The 27386-nt window shown below is 38.0% G+C and overlaps 1 protein-coding gene across 4 annotated transcripts in view; it reads right to left on the bottom strand.

Annotated features, from left to right (window-relative positions):
* Window positions 1-27386, bottom strand: part of Klf12 (KLF transcription factor 12) — a 438598-nt gene that overhangs the window by 335991 nt on the left and 75221 nt on the right. The window contains exon 1 of one of the 4 annotated variants that reach the window (XM_071611454.1): window positions 11417-11445. The exons of the other annotated variants lie outside the window; for them this stretch is intronic. The gene's annotated coding sequence lies outside the window, so the exon portion shown is untranslated. Of the gene's footprint in view, window positions 1-11416; window positions 11446-27386 lie in introns of those variants that run through there. 4 annotated transcript variants of the gene reach the window in all.

Here is a 27386-nt window from a genome sequence, read left to right as displayed (position 1 = left end):
TGAGTTTCCATGAATGCAAATGCACCTCTCTAAAACACAGAAAATTAGAAGAAACTCTATGTACTCTAACAGATTCTTATCAATTATTTCAGCTTCTATAGACCTCAAATATTTCTCTATAGAAAACAGCCCACTTCCTCCTTGACACTTTTCAAACTTTAATAACCCACTGTTTCCCTAACTATGTTAAGTCCTCAACATAAATAAATTTCTCTTATAGCTCTGGGAGGAAAAAAAGCTCTTCTATTTACTAAATTGACACTTATTTTGATCTCTTACAAACCCATTCAGATAACAATTTATATATAATAGAGTCTGAAGCAAGTGAACTCCTTGAGGAATTTAAAATACCTTAGAAGTCAGGAACAAATGCAAATACACTGAAAACGCAAGGGGGCTGGGTCTCAGTTGCTTGCCTTTGTCTACTTTGCTTGACAGCAATGTTTTAAAGCACAGGCAGGAAATAAATCCTTCAATTTGGCTATGATCCTTGGAAAGAAGCTTAAAGCAGTTTAATAACAGGAGTAAGATTAAACCATACTTCTTTAAAAAATAATTCAAAGGTGGCAAAAGGAAGTGCCTTTATGCAAATATCATTCCTTCCCAACCACAAATATCTTCCAAGAAAAGAACTCCTTGGCAAATCTACTCAGATGAAGGGTCCAAATGCTATAGCTGATGCCTATCTCTGCTACAGCTTCAAGGTCATTTGGAAAGCTCTTTATGGTGCTAAAATTTGGTTAGGAACTTAGTAAATTACACATTTTGGACAGGTGGCTTTTTCTAGACTCTTAAAAAAAAAATCAATGAATATCCCAATGAGATGCAAAGATTCTAGTAACTTGTTGCCACAGGCCCATCCGGCACATAGTGCTCACTCACTAACATAAACTGGGCATGAAAGATACCCAAAGGAATTCAGGACAACCCAAGATTATACATTGCATTTTTTAAGAGCAAACAGTCATTGTCATAAACACAAAACGATGTAGATTATGTCAATCAATAAAGCAAAATGAAATGCATTTGGCTGATCAGATGACATTATTAAATTTTAAATGCCTACGGTTATGGTTAGATGATAAGAACAAGTAATTATAAAAGGCATCTATTTTCCAAGGACTTAATAATGGCCAGATAATCACTCCTCTGGAGTTCCCACAACAGGACTGAAAACATTGGTAGAATGCAAACATTACTTCCTTACATAAGTTAGATTTGCTAAAATTTTTATAGGATATTCTTAAAACATCAACTTCATTAACAATTGTAATTCATCTCACCTGAAATGTACCCACCACTATCAGTTTCATCACATTTTTATTAAAAACGATGCACGTAGATCGCAAATTCATTTCATGAAAAAATTACCTCTCCTTTAAGACCTTGGGGTATGGGGGAGCTTTCTGCATTACAGAAAAAGAGAGGTTTTAAAAAACTTCTCCACATTCCAACTACTTAATATATGTGTAGACAATGAAGAAAGGTGGAAGAGAAAAGAATATTAGTTCATTTTAATTTAATAAAAAAAAGGAAAGATTTCCCAATCAACCTTTTCAAGCTACGATTCTCTAAAAATAAAAAATAAAATAAATTCCCCTTAAATCTTAAATTAGATAATGAATAAAAATCATCTTATATTGAACACTTAAAATGTTAAAATGGTAATTTCATGTCATATGTTATAATTAAAAAATAAAAATTAGCAGTGATATTTAGAGGTTTTCTATCTTAAAATAGGAAAGGAATGGTTTTCATCATTGTAATTTACATATTCTCAAGTTAGATACAGTTACATGAACATATGAGGATTTAACTACAAGTTGCTCTTTGAGGACAAGAAGAGGTCTTACTCATCTTTGAATTTCCATAGAAGAGTGTTTTACCACGAGTAAAGAGCTATAACTTTGTTAAATAACTTTTTTTTAAAGTTTTAATTTATGTTACATTTCACAACAGTTTAAAAAAATACACACTTGACTTGGACTAAATATCATCAATATCCTTCACACCAATTTCTATCTAGATAAATCTGAACAGTAATTCTACCTTTCTGTAATCTGTATCCTAGGTTAAGATCACAATAATTTTTAAGGTTTTTCAACTACCTTTTCTCAGACCTACAAGAGGCAGAGTAACTCAACAGACACTTCGCAAAAGAAAAAATATGGTCAACAAATACATGAAAAAATGTTCAATATCTCTAGCAATTACAGAAATGCAAATTAAAACTATTCCATCTCACTCTAGGCAGAATGGCAATTATCAAGAATACAAGTAACAAAAATGTTGGTGAGGATGTGGGGGGAAAGGTTCACTCAGACATTGTTGGTGGGACTGCAAATTGGTGCAACCACTCTGGAAGGCGGTTTGGCAATTTCTCAAGCAACTAGGTATGAAACCACCAGTTATCTCACTCCTCAGTATATATCCAAAGGATTTAAAATCAGTGTACTACGTGATACATCCACATCAGTGTTCACAGCAGCCAAATTCACAACTAAGCTATGAAACCAACCTAGGTGCCCTTCAACAGATGAATGGATAAAGAAAAATGTGATATATATATACACAATGAAATACTACTCAGCCATAAAAAAATAATGACTTTATAACATTTGCCCATTTGCCGGTAAATAGATGGATCTGGAGACTATCCTGCTAAGTAAAATAAGCCAATCCCCAAATACCAAAGGTATGTGGATACTAACCCTCAATGGAGAAGGGGGGTAGAAGTTCAGTGGGTTAAACAAAGGGGAATGACTGGAAAGGGGGGTGGTGGTAAAAGGAAAGACAGTGGAATGAATCTGACACAAATTTACTATATACATAAATGAATATACCACAGTGAATCTCACTATCATGTATATCCACTAGAAAAAAAAAAAATGTTTTTAAAGCCCTAGGGGTAAATGTCTGAAAAATCAATAGAGGGAAGGCAGCAGCGGGTGTGGGGAGGAAGGGAAATGAGAGGTACTGGAGACTGAATTAGAACAAGATATACATGCTTTTATAATTATGTTAAAATGGATTCTGTCATGCATAAATGAAAACTGAAAAAAAAAAAAAGGTACTCTGTGGTACTAAAAAAAAAAATGCCAAAAGGTACTGAAGTGAGTCCAAGTCCAAGGATCCCTGTGAGTACCAAGTTTATCAGCCCAGCCCACAAGGAAGTCATAAGCCCTGATGCAGTTTTTCAGGTCCTTTCCTGTGTGAATCACCACCTTAAAAAGTCAGGGGCCAGTTTAAGGTTTCTGACAGGAAATGTGCCCCCGATGTGCAAATTCCCACGGTGGGGTAGCTGCAGGGCTGAGGCTGCAGCACCCGCAGGGCAAAAAGACAGCAAGTGACACAGTGGGTTTTGGGGGTTTGTTTCTTTGTCTCTCTCTCAGTACTGGAGACTGAACCCAGGGGCAATCAGTCACTGAGCTACATCCACAACCTATTAGTTTAGTTAGGGTCTCACTGAATTGTTAAGGCTGGTCTAGAGCTGGAGATCCTCCTGCCTCTGTCTCCCCTGTAGCTGGATTACAGGTGTGCACCACTGTGCTTGGCCTCGGTGCTTTTCTTAAATATAAACGAGAATAAAGCAGCAAGATAGAAAAAGACAATGGGGAAAAAAAAGAATTGGTTTGAACAAAAATAGAAAACAACTGCATTACAATAAACCTAACAAGAACAGCCTATCTTGCAGTTCACTGAGGAATTTGTGCAGAAGGCAATGAGAATTCAGAGTAAATCTATTCTCCTCCATATTTCTATGTCTTCCTCCCTAATCTCTTCCTCCTCATTTTCTCTTTAGTTCTCACAGTAACCTCCCATCGTCTAATTATGCATTTCAAGGAAAACCCTGCCCATCTATGTCTGTTGATTCAACATGCCTACAGTATGTCTTGGAGGAGGGTCGGGTGTCAGTGGCATATATAATCGTTTATAAAATAATAATATATGTTCTCCTACAAATAAGAGAGAGAGTGCTAAGAAGGAAGATTTGGGCAGTTAGTTTCATAAAACTTAAGATTCCCCTAAGGCTATTTTTAAATGTGCATAAAAGTACACCAGTACACCGTGGTTTCCATTTCTACATTCAGTGGGCCTCAAATAGTATGTGTTTAAAACCAAATGTTACTTAAGTAATTGAATATAGAAGCCACAATATATTTTTAAGGGTCTTTTGGGGGAGAGGTACTTTTTTTGTTGTTGTTTCCTCTATCACTGTCCTGTAAGTAGTTTCTATTGTGAGCACACAATCATCATATAAAAAGTTGACAACAAGACTGGGGCTACTGCACAGTGATAGAACTCAGCCCAAGGGCCCAGGTCCAGTCCTCTGGACAAAAAAAAAAAAAAAAAAAAGCCAGCAAATTGTATTAATAAATTTTTCTTGATATTAGTTCCAACAACATATAGCTTTATTTTACTTATACCAACACAGATCTTATATGGAATGTGCTTCAAATTTTAAATGTCTATTAATATGATTTTACAAAAGCATTTTGCTAAGTGCTTCAGGAAGTTAGACATGTGACAGGGGCTGGGGTTGTGGCTCAGTGGCAGAACCCTTGCAAACCCATGTGAAGCACTGAGCTCGATCCTCAGCACCCCATACAAAAAAATAAGCAAATAAAATAAAGGCATGTTGTCCAGCTACAACTACAAAAAAAAATTTTTTAAAGAAAGATATGAGACAAATAATATTACTCTATTAGAAGAACAGAACACTTTTTTGGTTATAAAAAAGTGGCATCACATTACATGACCAATTGAAAAGCTCTAGAGAAACACCCAGCAATAATGAATGACATATTAAAAAAAGGAATTGGCAATAATTATCACTAACATCAATAGTTCACATGCACTGAGTACTAACTTCCAGACACACTGCCAGACGTTTCCAACAGTTCTCATTTACATAGTTCTCAGCAAAACACTACCAAGTTAAGTCCTTTTGGTAACTATATTTTATATAGGAGGTAGTGAAACTTGGGTAGGAATTATACCTTGTCCAAAGGTACAAGAAAGTTATCTAATCAATAATAAATGGACCAGGTGCATCTAGCATTTGAAGTTCTGATGCTTTATTGCATACTTTTCCCAAATACTCATCTGTGTCTAAAAGGGACAAAAAATTTTAATAAGCCATATAAAACCAGCACTTTTACTTATATTTCTTTAATTCTGTCCCTGAAACAGAAGAACTACTAAACTAAATGACAAAATTGTAACCATGACTGGTCATTTACAACATTTTTCACTTGTTTCTTATTAAAGGTTTTCAAATAAATTGAAATTTTATCTTTAAGGTCTTAAAATTGATACACAGATATTTACTGGTCATCATTTCTCCTAGGTCAGATATAACTATAAGAAAAATAATTTGGCAAAGTATAATGCATCCGATATGTCTTTACTTTCTTCTTTAGTGTCCAAGTCACGGGTGGTTTCTAAGGTAAGTATTTAAAGAATGTAATAAAGTGTAGGGGGATCTCAGGCACCCTCTCACTCTGACCATCTCTTTCCAGGCATTTCCAAGAGCATTTCATTCCACACACCAGGAAACTTGGTTTCCAAGGTGAACAGCCCCTTCCAAATACCTCCTAGGCTGCTGGCTCCCTATCTAGAAAATCTGGTGACCTCTGAGGTAAAACCTTCATAGCTTCATCCCCTAAGACCTTTGCCTATGGAATTTCACCTGGAGGCACTGGTGAAGGGCAGAGCCAGGGCCAAGTGCAAGCTCCAGAGAAGGGATGCAGAAAGGAGGTCAGTGGCTGGGCCAGGGAGAACCTGATGCCCCCACAGGCTGCTCTGCACTATTTGAAATTCTGTACTTTGTCGTATATAGATATGAATTTCCTCCATAAAAGCCCCCATTAAGTTATTTCATAGTTATTTCAGGTCAAATCTCTAGTCCAAGCTGGGCACAGTGGTGCACACCTATATACCAGTGGCTAGGAAGGCTGAGGCAGGAAGATCCCAAGTTCAAAGCTCAGCAATTCATTGAGGTCCTAAGCAACTCAATGAGACCCTTTGTCTAAAATACGAAAAAGGGCTGGGGATGTGGCTTAGTATTTGGGCTCAATCCCCAGTACCAAAAAATAAATAAAAATTAAAATAAGTAAAAAATTCTGGTCCAGTTAAATACCAGTTTCTTTCATTAGAAAAGGGGTATGTTACACCTTCCATGAGAAGTTCGTTCTTAAATACCTAGATGAGGAAGAGGAAAAGATCTGAACAGTTCCACTGCACCAGGAGAAACCTAGCTGCCCTTTGCTCTCCTCCCACTCACCCTCCCGGCTTGGCCCCCTTCCAATTTCAAGAGAAAATAATCTTATGCCACAGACAGTATCCGAGCCACTCAGTGTCACTGCTTAGACACTTACCGCAGACCATAAAGAATGCATTTATATGTTAATGCAAGTCACAAAAGTAGCCTTTTGCCATATTCCTGTGTCTCTTTTGTTTAAGGTTGTAAGATTTCTCATCAAAATATTGAAATAGGTACTACAAGTACGACCTTCCAGATGAGGAAGGTAAAAATTTTGACTAATACCACAGATATGGAAGCAACGGTCAAACCAGAACTCAAATTACAATCTAATTTTAAACTGAGTTTTGAGCTGCTACACTATACCTAATATTGTTAAATTCCATTTTATACTTTAAAATATTTAAGCATAACTATATGACAAAATATTTTTTAAAGAATCATGAACCAATATGTACAAGGCACTGTGCTGTACTCTGAAAATAAAAATATTAATAGTCCAAGACTAGATAGGTTCATGGACTCCAATCATCTGCCATTCCTTTCAGATAGAAATCTTTAGGTCCACTGGTTCCCATCCTTCAACTTTTTCAAAATTTTTGCCCCCTTTCTCCACAATGTTTTCCTTGAATAAGTCACTTCTAACACTATGAGTTTTAGACATGATTTAGACTTCATCCGGTAATTGATAATTTTTTGTGTGTATGGATGCCCTCACATCTTAGATTAATAATCAAAAAAGGAACTGGGTCTTCTGTTTTAAATTACCAGCTGTACAACAATACACCATATATTGAGTTTCACATAGGTTATACAAATCACATTGCAAGGGGGCGATCTCCAGCACAAAGAAGCGGATTAATCTTAATTCTACATGTATAAGAAAATATCATCATAGGTCCCCTTTGTTTTCTTGAGAGGAGGTATAGGCTCTTTCAATGTTAGGCTAAGCAAATAATTCAGTCCCTCTTTCTGTTCTTTATTTTGGGCAAATAATTAGAGATAATCCCCTTTTGGGATTACTATCAGAGGTGGGAAGCCATACTAAATGATGTCCAAAGCCTCCATTCAACATAGATTTTCTTAATTAAGAACCCTGGGCAGCGGTGTGCAGATCCCTGCTTAGACTAATCAAGTTCATAATTTCACACATTAAAATCCACAAAATGCTGTTCATATACTATAAAAATAACAGTTTGAAAACTGGAAGTAAAACCTGTGATATGTAATAGGAAATTCCAAATCTCCTAGGCATAAACTTTACTATGGGACTTTTCTTAATATTTCTATAGAATCTAAAGGGAAACTGGAAGTACACCAATACAATTACATCTTGTAGAAAGTTCTTCTAAGCACTTCAGATCTTCTGTGTAAACACTTCACAAGGGAAGCTGTATGATCTGGTCTCACTTGCTGCTCCAGGCCAACAGGCCAGCACTCCCTGAACCCATGTCGCCTCTGGCTCCTGTTCTGCACCTTTTGGTCTCTGCCAAGGCTACCTGCTTGGAAAACATTCTTGACTCTACCTACAAATTCCACTCACTTTAGAGCTCACTATCTCCAAGTGCCTGCCCGGTTACAGGTGAGTATTATTGACCTTACCTATCTTACATACAATTCTATCCTCCTGTCCCAGGACCTTGTTTTTATGTTTCCATTGAAACTTTTTATACTTTACTACCTAACCATACAGTCTCTTAAACATGGATCACCTCTTCCTGAGGATTTTTTTCCACAACCAGATCACCAATTCTGCATCTGACACTACTTCTCTTTCTGGCAATGTTCAGTATTCAGTAAATACTTGATGGCTGGTCAATAAAAATGCAATTACCTTTATATAAAGTTATTTTCTTTGCTTTTTCCAAGAAGTATTTAAAATCTTAAACTGAAACATATGTAATCTTCAATTTTTTTTTTATTCTTTAAAACTCCATTTCTTTTTATCTACCCTAAAAAGGTACCTTGGCAAACATCATTTTCTAATTTACCTAATAATGCCCATGGCTCTTATTAAAAATGCCAGCTGAATATGCTAATTATTTCTTTGTTTTTCATTTCCTCTTCAACTAAAACTTGACATGCACTGTGTACAAATTAAAACTAGGGCTGCCTGTGCTTTAAAACACACACACACACACACACACACACAATTAAATAACTTATTTAAAATTAAAACTGTTAATTAGATAATTAACATAAAGCATTTAACAAAATATCTTAAAATTGTTATTTAATGTTATGATGTAAACTTGATCTAAATGTTAGTGATCCACTTCCTTCACTTAACCATGCCTTTATAGACAAATTTCCATATCAGTAAATTCAAAACACTATGCTTTTAACAATAGCTCCATGCTCCTTCTATCAATGTGCCATATTTCTTTCTCTCTCTATTGGGGCAGCTTCAAAGTTCTTAATTATAGCAACTATCTGGTAAGCATGACCAGTCAACTCTTTCCTCATATGCAAAATTACATTATTGGAATAAATCCCCATGAGTCAAAATTTCTCAGTCAAGGGAGTTTTTTGAAATGTTTAAATTCTCAGTGTTTAAGATCATTCCACACCAGGCACCGGTGGCACACGCCTATAATCCCAGTGGTTCTGAGAGTTGAAGCAGGAGGAGCCCAAGTTCAAAGCCAGCCTCCGCAACTTAGTGAGTCCCTAAGCAACTCAGCAAGACACTGTCTCTAGATAAAATGCCCAAAAAAGGCTGGGGATGTGGCCCCTGGGTTCAATCCCCAGTATCAACAAAAAACAACAACAACAAAGATAATTCCACAGTGAAGCTCACACTGTTTCATCAGATATTCAAGCATGTTTACCACACCCTCATTCCCAACAGTTGGGGTGGCCAATCTTCCCCAAATTGATAGCAGAAAATGCACAGTTTGATTTCAATTTGTACTCCTGGACTACCAGTCAAATTAAACATCAGTTTTTGCATTTATTAGTCATTGGCATGTGATCTTCTGTGAAGTTCCTGTTCAGATATAGTCCTATCTTTATGTTAAAGCAGGTGCCTTACTCTAGGAAGAAGGTCTCTTCATGAAAAATATTTTCATTGTAATATATTATAATCTCCTCTGGTTTATGCTTTGTCATTCAAATTGACAATTTTTATTATCAAGGTATGTTCGAGTTTTAAGTTGTCAAATATATCAACTTATTTCCAAGTTATGATTTCTGGATTTGGAGTCTATGTTTGAAATTTCTTCTCTGCTTCAGATTTGTAAAAATAGCCACTTAAATTTTCTTTTGTAACCTGTGTACTCTACTCTGATTCGGGGGTTCTTGGTTTTTGATTTTGGGATTTGGGGGTGCTGGGCATCGAGCCCAGTGTACCGCTCGTGCTCGGCAAGTGCCTGGCACTGAACTGAGCTACATTCTATGAGGCAAGTACTAAAGAGACACATTCAAAATCTTAAGGGATGGCTTCTGAAACTGTCAAGTTTGGACAATCCACAACACCGAGGAAACCAGAGTCCTAGATGAACAGAAGAGGCTTTCGTAAGCTTCTAGAGAACACTGTCAAAAGACCCATCCCATAAACCAGCTTAATAGTGTCACTATTTTAGCAATTAATTCTTATTCTAATCCATATACCTCTCTCTTCTGCTCTCCAGGTTTCTTCATCCTCTAGCTCACTTCACACCAGTATTCAAAGGTTACTTCCTCAAGGGAAGATAGCTTCACCAGGTCCCTATCACCTGCACCCCCCAAGATTGTTTCCTTTGACAGCAGGACTCAGTTGGAAGTACATATATAATAGATGCTCTCTGATTTACCATAGGGTCAAGCCTGACCCATTCATCATGTTCAAAATATCATATGTTGAGAGTGTGTTTAATATACCTAGCCTTCCAAATATCATCGCTGTGCAACACAGTATCCTGCAAAGCACGGGTTGCTCACCATCCTGGTTCTATGCTGACTGGGAGCTGCAGTTCACAGGGGCTGTCTAGCATCACAAAATCGTATGTTACTGCCTACAGCTAGTCCAGAAAAAATCAAAATGCAAAATATGGTTTCTCCTGAAAGTATATCCCTTTCACATGATTGCCAAGTTAAGAAAAATCACAAGTTAAACCACTTTTAGTCAGAGAATATCTGTATTTCTATATTAACTATTTGAACAGTGGCAGGTATGGCAATTATTTTTGATACTCATTGCAGGAGCTGTCACCTAAATAAATGCTCAATAAGGAAGGGAGAAAGGCTGGATCATGGTATAATTTTTGTTTAACTCACATTTGGTTTTCCTAAGAAAAACAAAGTCTGAATGAAACCAAACAAAAATCTACGGAAGTAATTAATCTTTTCCTCACAAATTTTTAAGAAAAGCTAAAGTGGATTATAATCATCCTAAAAAAAAAAGAAAAGAAATCTATTCTTAGTAGTTTGACAGGGGAATGCATTTTTCAACCTTAAATGATGTGCTGCATTATTTCACCATCATATCATGTTTCACATGAATGTGTTAGTATCAGCATCTTTTCAGATACTCTCCAGTTTAAAATTGTACACGAAAAAAAATTCAACTTGATTTTCAAAACTGGTAATCGAGTAAAAACTCACATCTTTATAGGATTTTTCAATCTAGAGAACTTTCAACAATCATTACTTTTTATTTAGAACTTTAACGTAGGACAGGGATTTGTAATCATGCAAGAAACTCAACTTGAATAACAATTCTAGTAAATGGAAGGACTTGATCCCAGGACACCTGGCCCTAGGCAGTGCACACCTGGGCCAACCAGCACTCAGCCAATCCCCAGCCCCTGTCTCCCTGAAAGCACCTGTTGAACAGGTTCAGCATTCAGCAAGTCTTACAAAGCATGTCAAAACACTGTCTTCACCAGTTTCCCTCCGACCACTTCTGTAATCTAAAAAACATACTCTTGTGCTTAACTACTCCATTTATTCCATGGCCTATTATTTTGCATTACTAGAAAATCTATTTTTCTCCCACTTACAGATAACTCCTTAATGAAATTTAGTTTTGCAAACACTGTTTCCTCCCCGCCCCAACATCCCACAGTACTTAATGTAAGAGTTAAAGATTGATTGTTAATAAACTGGAACAAGGAGGTTATGTTCCCAAAAATGAAAAACAAGCTATTTTTAAAGGCCTTGCCTGACACTCACCCAGACTCCTCATCTGGGCGCCCACCCACAGGCTCCCAGGTCCATGTCAGGGCACACCAGCACCCGTGAACACCAAGGATGAGAACACTGCGTTCTCAGCACAGGCTGAAGGTCTTTAAACCTGAGGAGGTGGAAGACTTTTCCTACCCCAAGGACAGGGGAGTGTGGCCTTGATGGTTTTCTTTGCAAAAACAGGTTTTTCCAGCTAGCTTCTGCCCTAACAGCAGCACCAAGGTGGGACAGGAGACTGCAGGGAGAAGAGAAGAAAGTAGAGTCAGCAGGGAAAGGTCCTCTCACTCCCAGTGGTGAAATTCCCAGGACCCCTGCATTGTTTGGAAGGCCAGCACCATGAAATGTGAAAGAGTAAATCAGAGAAGAGGACATAGTGACAGAGCCTTCTCTCCCACATCAACAGGTTTCATTTTAATATATTTGTAACCCAAGCATAAACTTTGCCATTTTGTCTACTTTTATCTTTGTTTTTTTTTGTATGTGTATGTATGTAGCATTTTATTTTTATTTTTTAATGATTTTTTATTTATTTTCATTATAATTCTTAATACACCATTATACAATAATTTATCATATCTCTGATTATATATAAGGTATGTTGACACCAAATTCACATCTTCATACATGTATTTTGTAAAATGAGAGTCTCCTTTCACCATCCATGCTACTTTTATTTTTGTGATACGAAGGATTTTCACTTTCAAAAAAATCTGAACTACTTCTTACAGAAAAAAACCTGTCTGAGAACCTGCTTTCCCCTTCTATGTCAAGTTTCCTCTTTGCTCCTATAAACACAGGTGATTCTATAGTCAACCCGGCCTGCTGTGGTCTCCCCCAGAGATGGATTTCCTTCCACAAGGTCACATGTTCAGATACTTGTAGGCCTGACAATTGCTTCCATCTTTACAGCCTCAATTTTGCCCAGACATCCACAGTCACACCAATTAAAACCTGCTGAGAATTCCAATTTATTGCACATGAGTCTGCATCCATTTTTCTGCTTATTTTGATCATATTCTAAGATGTACTTGTCAATATTTAACTCATTAATACTGCGGATCCTGACTTTAAAAGCATTCTACTTACTTTTTGCTATTTTGTGCATTTTCTAGGTAATAAATGTAACATGGGGTCTCTAAGTTCTGATTCATGAGAATGGACTTCCAGGGTAATAACTGTGACAATCCCTAACTCTACAAAACCAACTGCAATATTTTTTATTCAAAAATATGTAACGTCATTGTGGATGAGGGATGATAGTCATAAATGAATGGTCAACAAGTACAATTACTGCTGCTCTTTTCCTGAACATAAACATCGTATAATTATTTTACATGCCATAGTTAATGCCTAAGTTAGTGCAAAGTCAGGAATATTAAAATCCTGTTAGATGGGTAAACTACGACAGGGTGCCTTGTACTAATGGAACATATATGTAAGAGGTGCACCTTGACTCTGGTAGCTACCCAAATCTACACGTGACAAAACTGCATAGAATTACACACAGAAGCATACAAATATGAGTACATGTAAAACTAGTGGAAAAAGGTGTGAATTACTCCAATGTCAACTTCTCTTGAATACTGTACTATAGTCATATAAGATGCTAATATCGAGGGAAACTGATAGGGAATAGGTAAGAGATCTCCCTGTAGTTGGGAGGCAAGGTGGAGGGAATTCCTTTTAAACTTATCTTTCAAAACAATTTTTTGAAAAAGAAAGTCCATCCATTACAAACACTGTTTGCTAAACATGCATACATACATTTAGCCCCTCATATATCATTCCATCTACATTTATTAAGCATATACTCTTGCCTGACACTGCTCTGCATGCTGGGGCTACTGACACAAGGCAATGTAAGCTTTGATTCTGAGGCAGCCACAGTCCAGCTATCCACCACAAACATCACTACAGGAGGGAAGAAGAGGTGTGCTTGTACTCCACATGGGGAAGGCACATGTGAGCATTGGCAATGGGGCCCTGAACCACAGTCACACTCTGCATTAAAGAAAATACATTTGCCAATCACCATTCCATTCACAAAATAAATGATTATATGTGACTACCTTAAAATAATCATATTAACCTGAGGTCCACTAAGGTTCACATCATTAAAATCTCAACCCTGGGGAAAACTTTTTGCTGAAGTTATTTCTAACATAAAAGAAATGTTCAGTAAATTAAGGAGACTGCTTTCACAGGAAAGGGGGTTGTGCTTGACTTCAAAAGCTCAATGTTTCTTTTAAATTGCTTTTTGTGATACATCTTTGGAAATGTTTAAATGTTCAAACTAGATTTACAGTTCAGCTTAGAGCATGTATAACTGAGGGGCGAGAACTTTCTGGGGAAAAAAATGATTTTTGTTATTAAACTTGAAGCATCTATCACTAGTGAAAGAACATTAACCGGAAACAGGTGTTACTACTATTTCTTTAAAACATAGCTATGGATTGACTTTGCACGGTATGTGCTTTCCTTCGAAGGTTTTATAAGCAAACAATTTCATTTTATATTAATATGTAATCTTTTATTTAAGAGATCCTATCTCTATGTTTTGATGAGTTTCCAATTAATAAGATTATGATACTTTGATTTTTAACTTACTGGTCTTCTGTAAACCAGCTTTAGACAGAACTCTGGGTTCCCTTATACCTCTAACACTGTATCTGAAAAGTGCTACTCAAAAACATAATTCTGCAATTTTTTTTAAAAATGGCATTATTGTACTCTGACCTCAATAAAGACTTATAAAACTGATTAGTTTTGGAAAATGGGGGGAATAAAGTACTAATATTAGGCTTCAAAAGTTTAGTACAATTAAGATAAAAATGGAAATTCTGCATACACCTTAAGCCTCAGCTCAGATGATCAATGGCCTTAAAATGACAGAGGCAAGATAGCAACCTCCACTGAGCTGTCCTAGGGCACACAGGACCATCTAGTAAATGCCTCCCTGTTTGCATACATGAGGGACCATCCAAATATTCGAAATAAAAAGTGCCTTCCAATAACATATGGCTTGTCCAAACACCAAACTGCTGACTGACTTGAGTGCAGTGTGAACAGATATTCTAGCTGAAGCATTCAACTATGGAATAATATATAAATGGTAAAGAGATATAGGCCTTTGATTCAATATCCGTAGTCATCCAAACATCATGTCTCTCAAAGCTTTATTCATCAGGTCAACAGTTATTTACCACCAACTTACTAATAAACAGGACAAATAAAATAGCCACAGACCGTGAGAATAATTCCACATTACTTCCTTTTTTTGTTTTGTTTTGTTTGTTTGTTTGTTTTTTAAGTCTATCACATACCAGGAACAGTGCCAAGTGCTAGGGATGTAACAGTCATCCAAAGCAGACAGGATTGTGTCATCCTGAGGAGCACCTGTGAGGAAGCAAGACAGCATGGTCCATGCTGCTTATGTAGGGAACAGAGGACTATGCAACAGACAGACCCATCCATCCGCCCTGCAAAGACTGAGGCTCCAGCAGATGCAGGCAACACCTGCAATCCTGGTCCAGGCCATAGGGATTTCAGAGGCCCTTAGGAGACTCATGCCAAGAAACTTTGACTTCAAAACTATAAACTCAGTGCCAATATCAGTATACCCACAAATGTTCCCCTTTCCATTTTCCTAAGATTACTAAAAGGCTCCTGTGATACTTCATTAAATACACTAAATATATTACACAGCATAGCTATTGGAACAGACAGGCATTTTCTCTACAATTTATTGAAGGAGTGTCCCTCTCCTTCAACACATGCCCTACCTAAAACATTAAGTCATACAAACCAGCTTTTCAATTGCAGAGGTCACCAAAATGTTCATAGCAATTGTCCCAATAATCTTTGCCACAGCAAAGCTGGCTAGGAGGAAAAGCAGCTCTTCTGATTTTGATCCACCCTGACCAGAGCCTCCTTCACTTCAGTCTGACACTGTCCTCGACCCCTCATCCACCCAGACCTTTCCCATTCTATTAGTCCCACGAATTCTATCCAGAATGACTCTAAGTGATTTCTTCTTTCCCATTTGTGTTGCAATAACAATTGTCCAGAATGGCATTAAATAAAACCCATGGCATAACCCCAAACTACATCTCTGAAATTATTTCCTCCCACATTTGTGCCTTACCCAACAATCACACCTGTGCACACTGCTTTTTCCTCAGCACCTGTGCTACTCCTACCTTAAATACAAGTGGCAGAAAGAAATCCACAACCTAGCTCTCAACCAACTTCCTCAGAGAAATTTCCTTCTAATTACCTCTGCCTTCTCTGAACCCCCACAATGCTTTGCACCATTCATATGGTGTCATAAGAGTTACGCATGAGTATATTTTTTATGGAAGTGTCAATGGAAAGGAAGACTCACCTGGCCCACCCAGTTCAAAGATGTCCCTTATTTGACATTCTGTGATAACTGTGCCTAAAGTGAGACACTGTACACAGGATGTGGTTAATAAGTATTAATCCAAAGGCAATGACTTTGAATACTCATGTTGATAGGGATTTGTTCTCAAATGCAAGCACTACGTAAAATAGGGACTTGAATAGTTTAATTTATTGTGGCAACCATTCTTTTCAGAAACTCATTATCAAGATCACCAACACCCCAAAGCTCAACTTAATGAAAGAGGAATCCAAAATTAAAGATAATGGTGATCCAGTTCCCCAGATCACTGATTTTTACCACACACACTCAAAAGAGGGTTAGAAAAACCTCAGAACAGGAAAGTTTTCCAAGAACTCTCTTTAGTAGGTATGCATTGATCCACAACTTGCTATTGTGCATACATGGGCAAATTGTTATATAAACTCCCTGTGCCTTAATTTTATCATTTGCAAACTGACAATTATGATTTCACCTCTTTCACAGAACACATGTATAAGGCTGAGTACTTGCTATATGTTTGCGATCAATAAAATCTCCTACAATGCTTATGTTTAATCAAAACCTAAGGTTAACCAAGAATAAGGTTATCTACTGGTTAATTCCCACTCCCTTGCTGGGGTCTGAACTTGGGGACTCATGTTTGCTAGGCAATTGTTCAGCCCCCTAACTATACCTCCAACCCTACTAATTCTTAATAGAAAAAGTCTCAAGTGCAATTAGCATGCAGACTTGATCCTGAACATGTATCTGACCTGTTAGCCATTTCTCCCTGCCAGGCAGTACTCCATGTTTTTATTGTCATAATGATATCAAAAGGTCGAAATGCCCCAAAGACTGCAAAAAAAGAATCAAACCCAGAACAGTAGCTGCTTTGACTCAGCTATGTTGAACATTGCTGGAGTTAGGGCCATAGAATCCTAGTTACATTCTGAATTGACTGAAAGACTTAATGGATTGCTGAGTCTTAACATCAATTAAGTAAGAACTGATAAGTATGTCCAAAAGGGTAATAAAATAATTCAGAAGGTCCTCATAAATATGTAACATTAAATATTTGCAATGTGTCATTCAATCAAACAGATAAGATCTATGCTTCAGAGAACAGGAACTCATAAAGCATTTGAATGAATATGAGGAAAGCATTAACTGAGGCAAAATTAAAACTGAGACGGCACAATGAATCTTGATGGGCAGGAAGCCATTCCAGTGCCTAGACATCCCAAGAGACAGCACAGTAGGAAGAAACCTAGAAAATAATAATCAGAGATTGAAGGAAGAAGATTCATCAGGACCTTTCACAAGATTACCCAAATTTAAAAAAAAAAATGATGAAATGTAAAAAATGATTCCACACATGATAAGTAAGGTCTGACTAATTGACTGAAAAAACCTCTTCACAAGGTTAAACTGAGGTTCCCTTCATGAAATATTATTTTTTCATTAAGTCTGTAAACTTGAAAGATTGGATAAAATAAGGGTCTAGCACTACTCAAGCTTTTCTAATTATCCCACTAATGGCCAGAAGGAAAATAAAATTAAGACCCTCATCCTCTGACAGATTAAATTGTTTCAAACATAAAAAATTCATGCACTCAAGTGCTTCAGAGGAACAGAATATGTGTAGTGATGACTAAATATGGGGACGGGGAAGGAGGACAAGGATAAGATAATTCACAATAGCTCAATCTCAGGTCATTCTGTCTGGGATATCAGAAGTAATGAAACCGAGACAGCTGCAAAACTCATTCCAATTCCCTGCATTTAACACACCTCAGTGGAAAATGGATCTCACTGGGGAGCATGTGCATGGTGTGAGTGTGTGCAGGTGTGTGTATGAGCACTCTCTGGGCCATCAGTATGGTTTCACTAAGAGTAAACTAGAATCATACAGATCTTGATCCTTGACTATGGCAACCAGTTAAAACTACTAAGTTCCCATCTCTAAAGAGTGCTGATTAATTAGTGCAAAGGGATAAAATAGCATATGACTGAGTTTAAATTCTTCCCTTAGAAAGAATTCCTTAAAGAAAGTTTCTCTCTAATCAATATTTGTGTTTTCAATAAAAACGTAAATTGCAAAAATTGAACAATGGATCTAGTTTTAATAAACTGGCAGGTCTTCACAGCAATTGCTGTGTGGGTTGAAAGAAGAGTAGGAGAGGATTAAACCATTAAACACTCCTAAAGCAGTCTATTTTTACCTTCAACCCTGTAGAGAATTCTGTATCTTTTCTTATTGCAACCTACCAACAACATATGATACTCTAACAAACCATTTTTATTTCTCTGCCTGTTTGGGAAAACTGGAAAAAAAAAAAAAACACCAAAAAGAATGATGTGTTCAATCAATAACTTCTCCTGTCAGGGTATTAATAAAAACGTTCTTACACCTTGCCCTTACATGATTGACTCAAAGTGTCCAAGAAAACAAACCACCTCGCAAACATATCAGAGAGAAAAGGCTTTCAATCACACCCTGCAGGGGAATGAATGGGAAACTAACCAGAAATAAGACCCCTTATTCCATACTCTGACCACAACCATCCCCACCCTCTTCCTTTACTAGTATTGCCATCTGAGATGTCTCCTTCTGCATCCACCAAATGGGATAATTAAAATTCCTGTCTTGCAACGCCTCAGCAGCAAAGAGCACACCCAGCACCCAGATCTTGGTTTCTAACACCATTCTCCAATGGGAAGAACCAGGGATCCTTGCAGAAATAACTGATTCTAGGATTGGGGCAAGAGATATGCAAATGATTATGAAGCATCTTGCAGTACAGGAATGTAGAGAAGTACTTTTAAAAAAAATATATTATTTTTTTATATATGAAAGCAGAATGCATTACAATTCTTATTACATATAGAGCACAATTTTTCATATCTCTGGATGTATACAAAGTATATTCACACCAATTCGTGTCTTCATACATGTATAACAATGTCCATCACATTCCACCATCATTCCTAACCCCTTGCCCTCTCCCTACCCCTCCCACCTCTCTGCCCTATCTAATGGGAATAAGTCAGGATACAAAATTATTAGATTAAAATCCACAGAAGAAAATAAACATTCATGGGTCCATACTGATATACAAAAACAAACAAACAAAAAGATTTGATAAATTAAATAGATAAGGAAAAGAGGCAAATCTTATTAGCAGGATCCCCAATAATTTATGTACGCACTTCACGCTCATGGAGATGGAACCTCAATCCCCACTTCTTAAATGTGAATTCTACACAGTAACCTCCCCCCCAGGACTACCATAAGGAAAGGATATAAGAGAATATCTCTACACGGGAAAAGACTGAAACCCTTTTTCAGGTGGGTAAGAGTAGTAAGTCCATTGGACAGTATCTACTCTAGATTTGATGTAGTGAGCACAGCACTTCACCCTGTGGTCCTCCCTCTCTAAAACCCATAATCCAGACTAATCATGAGAAGAGCATGAAAACCTCCATTGAGAGAGATTCTATGAAAACACCTGTAAGTGTCCCTCAACACCGTCAAGAAGGAAGTCTGACACTGTCACAGCCCAGAGGAGTCAGAGGCTAGACCGAAAGATGTGATATGGAGATGGGCAGGGTGACGCACACCTGGAATCCCAGCAGCCCTGGAAGCTGAGGCAGGAGGATTGCAAGTTTGAGGACAGCCTGGGCAATTAGGGAGACACTGTCAAAATAAATAAATAGGGCTGGGGTTAAAAATAGAGCAGTAGAGCACTCACCTAGGCCATGCGAAGCCCTGGGTCCAATCCTCAGCACCACATAAAAATAAAATAAATGTATCGTGCCCAACTACAACTAGAAAATAAATATTTAAAAATAAATAAATAATAATAGGGATATAGCTTGGTGGCAGAGAGCACCCCTGCACTCAATCCCCAATACTAGGGGAAAAAAAGTAGATGTTATGTGATGTGCTAGATTTTGAAATAGAAAGGGGATTTTAGGTAAAAAACTAAAGAGATCCTAGTAAAGTATGAACTATAATTGAGAAATAAGACCTCAATGAGTTCACTAACTATAACACAAACACCATCCCAAGGTAAGATGTTAGTAGTGGAGGGACTTGGTAGAGAGCATGTGGAAGCTCTCTGTACTTCTATCTTTGCAATTTTTCTGTAAATCTACAACTTAAAAAAAAAAAAAAAAAAAAAAAACAGAGCTTATTTTTAGAACTGCCTGCCTTACCTTCCATGTAAGGTTAAATTTTCACAGGCTACACCACCTGTACTATATTAATAAACAAGTGAATATATTTTTCCATTGTTTAGGAAGAGAAAAAACATACTCCATTTTATTTTGGGGAGCTATCAGGAATTTGTTTTTCCATTTTAAAAATAAAAGCCACTGGACAGGGCTCTTAGGATCACAGGAGAAAAAGGCATTTCTTAGGAGATTACAAATCAGAAATGAATCACATAAGGTTGTCCCTTTCTCAGCTGCGGTTGAGACAGTTTACTTAGATATATGGTAACCACTCTAACAGGAATGCTTAGTAATTACTAACAAATGGTCTCTATTCAGAAAATATGTGATTTTTTTTAAACACAGATATTTTTATCTGATAATCTTACTGATTTCTGTAAAGACAAATATTTTGTGATTTCCTTATTTCATTATTATATGTATCAACTTTACCTTTTATCTCTTTACTATCATTGATTTGATAATTATTAATTTTAACATTCATTGCTTTCATTGCAAAGAACTGAAAAACAAAGGGAAATTATCAAGAAATTAACATATGTTGATTTTCACTTTATTTTTTTATTTATTCATTGGTACTGGGGATTGATCCTAGGAACACTTAACCACTGGGCCACATTTTTTTGTTTGTTTTGAGACAGGTTCTACATAAGTTGCTTAGGGCCTCACTAAGTTGCTAAGACTGGCCTCGGTCTTGTGATCCTCCTGCCTCAGCCTCCCAAGTGGCTGGGATTATAGGCATGTACCACCCTGCCTTACTATATATTTATTTTTAAATCACAACAATATGAAGCCTAATTGAATATAATGTAATTGGACACATATCTATATTCCCACCTTCTTTTCTGAAACAACCCTGCTCCATTCCAGAGAAATTCTGCTAAGTCCACATGCCTGGGTAATTGTGTCCCTTTAGCCTACACATCAGCAATGACCACAGGAGATAGCCGAGCCCATCTGACTATTCTTCCCTGATCACCTTGACTGGCTCAGGAAGTGGGAGACCAGACCAACTGTGAAGTGATCAGAAGAGTGCTTGCTCTATCTCTGAAAATATGGGACATCTTTATGAAAGAATTTGAGGCAGTCAGCAGTTACCCTGCTGCTACATTTTTACAGCCTGAGGGGGGAAAAAAAAAACAGGTAGGGCAGAAAAGGAATAGAGAAAAGGAGTACTATGGATACTACTTAAGTTGCTACATGCAATGGGATGGTACTTAACCAGCTTCCCCTCATTGACCTTCCAGTTCTACCAAACAATAAACTGTAAACCCTTTTGGGGATAAGGGAGTTTGAATTGGCCATCAATTAGGATAAGCATTATCTGCAAGGCTGTGGAGATTCCTTAGAAAACTTGGAATGGAACCACCAATACGACCCAACTATCCCACTCCTCAGTCTATACCTAAAGCACTTAAAATCATCATACTACAGTGATACAGTCACATCAATGTGCATAGCAGCTCGATTCACAATAACTAAACTGTGGAAACAACACAGATGCCCTTCAATAGATGAATGAGTAAAGAAACCGTGGTATATGTACACAATGGAATATTACTCAGCATAAATGGATGGAGTTGGAGAATATCATGCTAGTAAGCCAATCCCAAAAAGCCAAAGGCCGAATGTTCTCTCTGATAAGTGGATGCTGATCCATAATGGAGGCGGGGGCACTTTGGGCAAAGGGCAGGGAAGTGAGGGTGGCGGCATGGGGGCAGGAAAGATGGTACATGTATGTATGACTGCACATATGGTGCAACTCATGTGTACAACCAAAGAAATGAAAAGTTGTGCTCCATTTGTGTACAATGAATAGAAATGCATTCTGCTGTCATGTATAACTAATTAGAACAATTTTTTTTTAAATGGACTAACTGTAAGGACCAGCAAACTTTTTTTCACAAAGGACAGTGGCATAGGCGTAACTGAGGTTCCTCACTGTCAGTGCAAAATGTGAGGTAGTGAAGGGCTGGTGTGGAAGTTGTGCTCCTGATCATACAGAACCACGTGTATTCCAGCCCACAACTCCCTCAACCCTAGGGTAGTACACCATCCTAATGGTGTCATATGGCAGCTGGACCTCCAGTCATCACATTCACATTCCACACAACAGAACTGAATAAAGAATGAGACAGGGGCCAAGGGGAATGCACCAGGTAACTTGAAAAGTGGATTCTTAGAACCTAGATGCCCATTAACAGATAATGAATTAAAAAAACTGTGATATATATACACAATGAATATTACTCAGCATTAAAAGAGAATAAAATTATGGCATTTACAGGTAAATGGATGGAGTTGGACACTATTATGCTAAGCAAAGTAAGACAATCCAGAAAACAAAAGACCAAGTGTTTTCTCTAATTAGTGGGTGCTGATCTATAATGGGAGCGGGGTTGGGGGGGAGAATGGAGGAACTTTGGTTTGAGCAAAGGGGAGGGTGGGGTAGGGTTGTGGGGGATAGGAAAGATGATGGAATGAGAAGGATATCATTACCCTAGGTACATGTATGAATGTACAAATGGTGCATCTCTACATCGTGTACAAAAAGAGAACTTGAATGTTGTGATCCACTCCATTTGTGTACGATGAATTAAAATGCATTCTGCTCTCAAGTACAACTAAGTAGAACAAATAAAAAAAGAAGAAACAAGTGGGTTCTTAGAAGTAGCTACACTCCAGAGCCATTTACACCTCACTGACTAGAACTTATCTGGCCACACCTAGAAACCCAAAATGTCATCTTTACTTGGAGCATCCATACACATAAACAGAAATCCTGTTATCAAGAAAAGGAAGGAAGGAAAGAACAAGATACTGAGGTACAATCACCCTGACACAGCTGAGTTTCTAGTAAAACTAGTACAAATCATATGCTACATAATGTTATTTAATTATTTTTTTTTTAACTTGAGAACTGTAAGTCATTGAATCATTCTAGTAGTTATGTCGGGGTGAATCCTACACAACCAATGACACATACTTAGAGGCCAGCAATATTAACCACAGACCAGCTTGGAGCTTCCAGGAAGCTGCACAGGGGCCCAGCCAGAAACTGCAGACTTTATTAACATGTACAATGAATTTAAAAAAAAAAAAATGTCATTTTAAAAAAAGACTATGCTCAGAGCAATAGCAAAATCTTCACAGAAACATAAAAATGATGAGGAAAAAAATAGCAATAAGTAAAAGAATGGGAAGACAATGACATGTTCTTTCGGAAAGTAAAACAAAAGACAGAAAATAGGAGCAAAATAATAAAGAAAATAGAAATCACAGCCCAGGAGAGCCAACACCTGAAATATGGAAGTCAGAAGAGAAAAAATGTAGACTGGGAGAGCATCAGCCTGAACAGCGCCCCCCCCACCCCCGCTCCCCATCCCAGACTCCCATCCTCAGAATTCAGATCAGATGACAAAGTTTCACAATAGGTCTGTTGGGAGGAGACAGCACCCCAATCCTCAGCATGTTCCCCTACAACTGTTTACCATCTTACTGCAACACTTAAGTCAGTGTGGATAACAAGAGATTTCCATATTTCAAAAAAATCCCCTAAAATTAAAGATTTAAGTGTACCAAATGATTGAGACCACTGAGTATCTGGCAAAACTTGAAGAAAACAGACCCCACAAAGGCACATCATTGAGAAATTCAGAACACTTGTAACAAAGATGCTTCTATAAGATTTTAGAAAGAGAAAGTGGGGGCAGGGTTAATAAAAGCATCAGCAATCATAACAGCATCCCAGTGGAAACTGGAAAGAAGGAATGCTTCAAAATCCCAAAGGAAAATGTCTTCCAACCCTGATTTAAAGACCCAGCTCCACTACAACCAGGAGTAAAGAAACTTTACACATGGTAAATTACAACCTTGGACCTCTCATAAAAACTCTCCCCTCAGGAAGGATGGCATGGTTAGTAAATCAGGGAGCAATCAGAGAAGGACTAAACCACAAGATGAGGCAGAGGACAGGAGAAAGAGGAAAGGATGCGCAGGAGGCCCTAGGATGAGAGCCGGACACAAGGCAGAGCAGACCAGGCGACCCAAGGAGAAGGACGCAATGGAATACCTCCTCCATCTCAAGGTGCCCAGAGGAGAGTCAGCAACACTGGGTTGGAAACTGTGATCAGACGTTGAAAACAAAAACCAGGGGAAAGCTTCATGGCATGGATCTGGGCAAGGATTTTTTTCTGGATATAATTCCCAAAGCACAAGCAACCAAAGCAAAGATAGACAAATGAGATGACATCAAACTCAAGAGTCTCTGCACAACTAACACTGAACAGGGTGAAGGGACAACCTGCACAATGGGACAAAATATTTATCATATTTGGATAGGTTGTACCCAAAATATAGTTGTGGGGGCTAAGAGCATTTGATGTATCACCAGGGACTGATGTACCGTGGGTGGATGATATGAAATAGCACAGAGGAAAGACAATTAACAGCATTCAGATGCAATAAGAACAGTGTCATGTGCAAATTCTAAGAAAAAGAGTTTTATGGTGTAGAATCAGTTATGGACATGAGCAACACACTTAGAAACACCAGGTCTGCAAGAACTCATGCACATTCAGGGACATACTGCAGGCACACAAGAAAGTGGGACTGAGTGGTGGCAAGAAGCAGCAATGACAACCGGGAAGACGACCAGGAGTGGGGAATGAAGAACGTGAAAGGAATGAAACAAAAGAGGTACCTCCTGGTACTAACAAGGTTGCTCAGGCTCCTGAGGAGAAGGAAGAGGAAAGACTCATCCATCCACACCAGACCAACAAAACCCACCCACTACCAGACCCCACCCCACCCCCTCAAGAGTGAGACAGACAGACTGGGGACCAAGAAAAAGAAATGGTACCAAGCAAAAATAAAGGGGGTTTAAAAATTCGAAGATCAGAACTCCAAATCTGGCTCTAAAAACTTGCCAGTTTTGTAACAAATTATTTTACCTTTCTGTGCCTCAGTTTCCATATATGAAAATACGTATATAAACATACATATAAAAAGACACCAGGAACTTCTTACAATAATTGTGATGATTAAGCTATAAAACATTTTACAAATACTAGATTTTTTTTTAAGCCCTGAAACCAGAAAACAGCAAAAATTTAAAATGCCCCTCACTAGGCACACAAATGTACACAATGCGCGTCTCTCTAGGATAATTAGGCCACAGATGGAAATTCTCATGGTTTTCCCACCTGCTACCCAGTAGATAATTCTGAAAATTACATTTTTTAATCAACTGTGGTAATTTAATTTTTTTTTTTTTTTGTAAGTTTCAACTAGTCTCATTCTTGGCAAGACCATACTGAAAACAAATTTGGGAGCCCTTAAACAGAAAGGAAATCACAATGAGTCCTTTGTCAAAGCTGAGCAACAAGTTAACAGCCAGGGAAGCAACGGAGCCTGACTTCACACTCCCCTCACCCAGATCATACCACACAGGATCCAGAGGGACAATTCTTCCCCTGTTGCAAGTTTCCATTTCAGTTTCCTAATTTTAAAGTCAACACACCAGGGCAGCCACACTTGGCAGAACACAACCATGACCAAAGAGTCAAGGAAAATCAGAGGTTGCCCCTATCCAGTGTCTGTACTTCTCTCCCATTATCACAGAGGAGACCAAAAGTCCAAGGATAACGGGTTCCCTTTACCACTGCACACAATCTGCTCACTCCGCCACAGAAACTTCCACCATACCCCACAAACTGGCTGCTAGGCCTTTTCTCACTGCCTCTGGCAATCAACAGCCCTGCTTTCCCTCTAAAATCTTAGGAGTCTTCTCTGGCTGCCTCAAGTTCTTGGTCCACCATAGCCATAGCAGAATTCGTCAAGAGTGTACATGCACATGAAAATATCCCAAACCAGGAGAGAGCCACTGTGTCAATCGGCAAACACTAGCATCTAGATTTTATTTTAAAGTTGGCTGATAAAGAGTAAGGAGCATCTTCAGACACTGAGTATAATACACTAAAATACATAAGATAATTAAGGATAAATTATCAGTGTATACTTACTGTATAAACTTACTCTATTGAATGTGATCCTTACAGGGTAAAAACTTCACTTTGCAATCATGGTGAAAAACGGACTATATTCTAAACACGTTATTGATAGTTAATACAACTTCCTTACAATACATCAATATATCTGTTTTCCAAGATACGACAGAAATGATGGGCAGACATGCCACCCGTTTTCTTTGTCTTTCCTACTATGACCACTAGCACTGATAATAATGACCACCACCACAAGGGTTACATATAACATGACAGGTACTGTCTCACATCTTTTCCATGGATTTAGTAATTTAATGCTCTTACAACCCTAGGAGATAGCGCTGACATCTTTATTTTGTAGAGGAGAAAAGTAAAGAATAGAGAACTTAAAATACCACCCTGGTCACCAGAAAAGGTAGCTTGGAGCAGGATGCGAACCTCGAGAGGCAGAATTGGAGCTGTTAACCACTCTCCAGTGCCCTCCACTGGCTTTCAAATCAGCCACCTCTGTAAAAGGTGGAGGCTGCAAGTCTAAAATGCCAGACTTGACCAAAACAGATGTTTAATGACTAGAAAATGAGCGCCTGCAAGCGTGAATTAGCCCACAGTCTCTTTGGACTAGAAAATGTTTTTAAAGTACTGCTCAAAATGATATCAGTACATAAATAAGAGGGGATAAGGTGGAGGAAAAGCAGAAAAATTTCTGATATATCTGCATTTGAGTCACAATAAAAACCTAGAGTCACATATTTATTTAAAAAAAAAAACTTTGTGGAACCAGTGGGTGCAAATTATGATGATGCACATTCAAAGTCTCGTTTATTTGTCATAATCATTTGCATCCTTTTTTTTTTTCTAAAACAAAATCCCAGCCCCAGTAAACTTTCCCATGTATTTCATCAAATAAAATATGCTTAGGGTATTTTACATTTGAAAACCCTCCACAATATCCTCAACAGGTATTTCACACTATTCACAGGATCAACATTCTTAGAACAAAGAAGAAAACAAAACGTAAGTCTACTCAACCCCCAGGGCTGACCACCAACAGGCTAGTCACAGAGAAATCAAAGCTCCCAACTTCAGAGTGATCATTTACACTTTGAGACACTTTGGCCAAAAAACAATTCACACATGACACAGAATATCAAGAAGCCATTGCAGGCACTGGAGCCGAAGCTCTGTGTTTTCATCAGCCTCCAAAGTCCCACAGAGTCAGCTCACCTAGGACCTCATCCATTCCCTGGTAGTAGGCCACCTGGAACTGAAGGAGAAGCTGGCTAGGAAGGATAAGTTTATTTCATAATGATAGAAAAAAAGGGAACTTTAGGAC

This window comes from Marmota flaviventris, chromosome 4, assembly GCF_047511675.1.
Source record: "Marmota flaviventris isolate mMarFla1 chromosome 4, mMarFla1.hap1, whole genome shotgun sequence".
NCBI classification, from domain to species: Eukaryota; Metazoa; Chordata; class Mammalia; order Rodentia; family Sciuridae; genus Marmota; species Marmota flaviventris.
The sequence above is the reverse complement of the archived record's forward strand: the minus strand, read 5'-3'. Positions and strand labels throughout refer to the sequence as shown.